Genomic DNA, 4,832 nt, shown 5'->3' with positions numbered 1-4,832 from the left:
TGGAAGCCCAGATTTGTATGCCGGCTGGTTCTAGGGCAGGAATGTCAGAAGGTTCTCCATTCTACCCTGCATTTGTGACATGCATTTGTTTGTATGCCACTGCAGTTCAACTTCCACCAAAAGCTACATTATTCATCTAGTTGTCCTGTGTGGCAAAAATTATGTGACACACAAAATTAATTATGTAAATTATGTTGTCATTACTTTATTCCACCTCATTCATTTCAGTGCAAAGGAAACACCATGCAAATAGGGGGGAAACCCACAATCAATTGTTTGCAGCCTGAAAGCAACAGCAAATACCAATATAGGTAGTTGGATAGATTTCCATTCCATTCAAAGGACAAATAAGTGAACATTGACCATTTCTGCTCCCATTTCCAGTGGAATTCGCTACTCTTCCTACTCTAGGGCCTAGAATTGTTCTAATGACTGTTGCAGCTCATCTGTGATGCAATAAAAGGAGAATGTGCCCCTGGAACCCAGGCAGAGAGAATTCCTTTTGCTCATCACATAAAGTGATGAAAATGGTTCCATGTTCCAGAGTTGAACTCTGCCACTGAAAACAGGCTTTGAGGTAAAAGCCCAGTAAATCTTTACTCTAAGGAACCATTGACCACAGTTCCTCACATGTAAGTGAAGCAGGAATAATAACAATGAGAATAATAATATCAATAAGAATATCGATAACAATAATCCCCCACCTCTGAGGATTTTACCAGACATAAGACAGAAAGAAATAAAAGAAACACACAATAGAAATGATCAAGAATTTTACAATGAAAGTTGGCGCTCTCAGAACAGCGTATATTCTCCTTGGTGGCTGAGGTACCAGAGTGAAGCTCTAAATTACCAAGTCCAGTGAATTCCTAAAATAAGAAGATGCAATTCAGAAAAACACACACACACACAAGGAGACGATGTACCTAAAGTGGCAGGAGCTCTTGCAGAGTCACACATTCCTGCTTCTCATTAAGCTTCTTCCTATGTCCTTTTGTAAATCTGGCAGAACTACAGAAAGGTGCGAAGGGGTTAATCGCTTGGTTTTGCTTAAAAATTCCAAACCACGATGAAAACATTTTAGCACCTAAGAGCAGAGATTGTGGGTGAAGAAGGAAGAAGAAAAAAAAAGCCGAAGATACATGATTTATCACTCCCCTCACAAATAAAATTTATTCATTGCATCCACCAGCCATCACACAGATGGTCAGAAAATTGGCTTTGTGTAGAGATGTGGATTCAGGCATGAATATTAATATGAGACAGATGTAAACGCATATTAATATGCACTTGCTTTGCATGGACTGACATTACAATATTTTCATTAAAGAAACTGCATTTGAAATGGAAAGTGAGGGTCACCTTTTTATAAAACATAAAATGGTATGGCACAATGTATTTACCATCTCCTGAAATGGCAACAGAAAACAAACAAAAGAAAAAGTAGCTGCCACAATTTAGTGAAGGCTGCACAAAAACGGATAGAACAGAAAGCTCTTGATTTTTACTTAAATTCTATTTCGTGCTTTTATAATAATTACTGCTCAAGGAATGTGTTCTGTATAGAATCTATGCGGAGTCTGTTTCTTAAGCAGTAAGGAACACAATAGAGCTCATACATAGGAATGTCACTTGAATACGCATCACCTATGCCTGAACTTGTACAACCCTCTACGATGGTAGAGGGTCATCAGATTTCACTGTGTGTGTGTATTTGTGTGTGTGCGCACACACACACATGCACAGAAATTAAACAGTGAGGAGGAGCAAGATTCAGGCATGTCCAACGGCCCACTCTTAAACGCTTTCAATAGTTGAATTAGAAAACATTTGAAAAGCATTATTGTGGCTATTATCCCTTACATATCATTACAGCAGTGTGAGCGGCATAGCAGTGGTGTGACTTTGTTATACTAAGGAGGGCAATCCCAGGGCCTTTTTTCAGCCGGAATTCACCAGGACTCAGTTCCGGCACCTCTTAGCTGGGCGCCACTGCCATTATAAGATAACAAAGGAGGTGTTTGTGCTAAGTTCTGGCACCTTTTCCCGCTAGAAAAATAGCACTGGGCCATCCTAAGCCAAAATCTGCCAGGGTGAGTAAGTTAGGATGTGGCAAGTCTCTAGCTCTGGCCAGTGTGGTGTAGTGGTTAAGAGCGGTGGACTCGTAATCTGGTGAACCGGGTTCTCGTCCCCGCTCCTCCACATGCAGCTGCTGGGTAACCTTGGGCTAGTCACACTTCTCTGAAGTCTCTCAGCCTCACTCACCTCACAGAATGTTTGTTGTGGGGGAGGAAGGGAAAGGAGATTGTTTGCTGCTTTGAGACTCCTTTGGGAAGTGATAAAGCGGGAAATCAAATCTTCTTCTTCCGGCTCAGCTGAAGATACACTGGCACAACTTGTGCATCTTGGCTCAGCTTGGGGCTCAGTCAGTGAGCAGAAGTCTCAGCAGAAGTCCCACAACAGGGGTGTTTCGGGGATGGTAACCGAATGCTCCATGACTTACCTGTCAGCGCTCACTAGCAGAGTGCTATTGAATCACTATTACAGGGGATGATTTCTTCACTCCTTAAAGTTCTGTTGAGTGGTGGACCAAAGCACTTGTTTACATTAAATTGCATTTGCCATTTTACTGCCCATTCGCTTAGTTTGGAGAGGTCCTTTCGGAGCTCTTCACAATCCTATTTGTGTTCTAACAACCCTGAACAATTTAGTGTCATCAGCAAATTTCCTCTGTTCTCCCTTGTGTCATCTTCTAGAGTGAGGGCTTGACATCATGTGTTAATTGTGCCACTTGCAATCCTGGTGTTGGTTTTTCTTATTTACTACAGGTGTGAAGGGTTTTTTTTTTTGTGTGTGTGTGTGTGTGTGTGTGTGTGTGGGTGGGATTTGAAGCATGCAGAGAGAGAAGATTTAATCCTTTCCTTCCTCACTGCAACCATAATGGACTATTACAATTCAGTTTAGGCAGGGAAAGCATCTGTTAGCAGGGAGAGTGCAACATATCTGAAGTTTAGCAGTGACCTGGATACAGACTCAAAGGCTGAATGGTGCCTATGGAGGAAGCTCATGGCCCAAGCACCACCACTGAAAAAAGACCCCTGATCTCAAGATGCCAGAAACATCTGGAGATGACAGAGACTCCTGAACTGAAGATTCCATAGCCTGGGTTAGAAACTGTAGCTCCCAAGCCCAGCAAGGGACCAACATAGTTGCCTCCAAAGGTCTCACACGCCACAGAGCAGAGCCTCGGTGCAGGCAGCATAACTCCTAGAGAGACAATGGAGCGCTGTGCTGTAAACCAGAGGCCTGCCCCTTTAAGGCCTTCCACTTTTCAAGGAGTGGATGGGGTCTGAAAGAGGTCCTGGATGTGCAGCAATAAAAGGCACAGCGAGTTGTTCACTACAAGCTCTTCTTTGTGCTACTGTTCCACCTTGCCCCATGGGACCCAAACGGAATGGAGTGGTTGGGTATTTTTGTGGAAATCGCAGTGGAGAAACGAAGGGTCAAAATGCCCCTTCTCAAATGCTGCCATTCTGATAAACACCCTCCCCGCAAATGTTGTGGACATTTGCCCAAGTCATAAGGACATAAGAAGAGTTAGGATGGATCAGACCAACAAAGGCCCTCTGAGTCTAGCATTCTGTTCTCACAACGGCCAACCAGATGCTTACGGGAACCCCACAAGGAAGACATGAGGTTAATAGTGTTCTCCTAATTGTGATTCCCAGCATTCCCCAGTATTCAGAGACATGGTGTCAAAAACTCACTGCCTACAGAAAAGAAAGGAAAGCATATCATCAGGGTCTATTGATATGTAAATGCTAAATGAGCCTCTTGCAATCATGTTTCAGCGGCAGACAATCCCAGTCTCTGTCCCCAGGATCTTCAGTTAAAAGGCTCAGGTAAGCAGGTGATGTGACAGACTGCCTAAGACTGTGGAGAGCCTCTGCCAAAATGGACAATATTAGCTGGGCTAGATCAACCCCGTCTGTGGTTTCCCCACATGCCTTAAATGCATGTTCTGGTTGTAGCCAGACTGTGTTCCACCGGGAGGGAAGGAGTTAAATGAGAAAGATTAGGATAGTAAAATGGGGAGCAGTGATAGCTAGAGTTTCTTTTTTGATTTAAATCCTGCCTTTCTCCAACAAAACCAAGGCAACTCACAACAACATATTTAAAAATGCAGTTAATACAATATTTCTTAAAGAATACACATGGGCAGTGCACTTCATCAGCCATATCCATTAAAACGAGCATCACAGTTTTAATTATATTACAGAATCCCATTATGGTACTGTTATGTATTCAGTGGTCTGTGTTTGCCTGAGCTTGAGTCTGGACTAAGGAGTCTGAGTCCCTGTGTTCTGATTTGATACATGATATCCAATCACAAAACATTTCAGGATTTGGGCCTCTGCCATTGGCCCTTAAACTCTGAGTCAGGATTCGCAGCTTGTGAGTTTAGACAGCCAATGACGCTGGGAGTGGGAGTGGCCCAGGCCTTCAGAAATGTATATAAGCAGTTATTTTGCCCCTGTTGTCAGGTTCCGTTAGTTCAATAAAGGTTCTTGCTGTTATCACTGTGTTTTGCCTCGTGGGAACCTACCTACACTTCAGATACTTTCTGAATGTATAATACATTCCTTAATCACTCACTGAGGCAAAGGCCATGGCTTTGATAGTGAAAATGTGCATTCTTACACGCAAAGATGAGCCATTCCCTTTCATGAGGGGAGCTTCCAGTGTCCAGAGCAGAAACCATGCATATGAAGAGAATTCCCTTCTCATACGGGACCATGTGAATGAGTCATTTGTTAATTCATTAGCCATCT

The sequence above is a fragment of the Podarcis filfolensis genome (assembly GCF_964270895.1).
Source record: "Podarcis filfolensis genome assembly, chromosome: 7".
NCBI classification, from domain to species: Eukaryota; Metazoa; Chordata; class Lepidosauria; order Squamata; family Lacertidae; genus Podarcis; species Podarcis filfolensis.
This window is presented reverse-complemented; position numbering follows the sequence as displayed.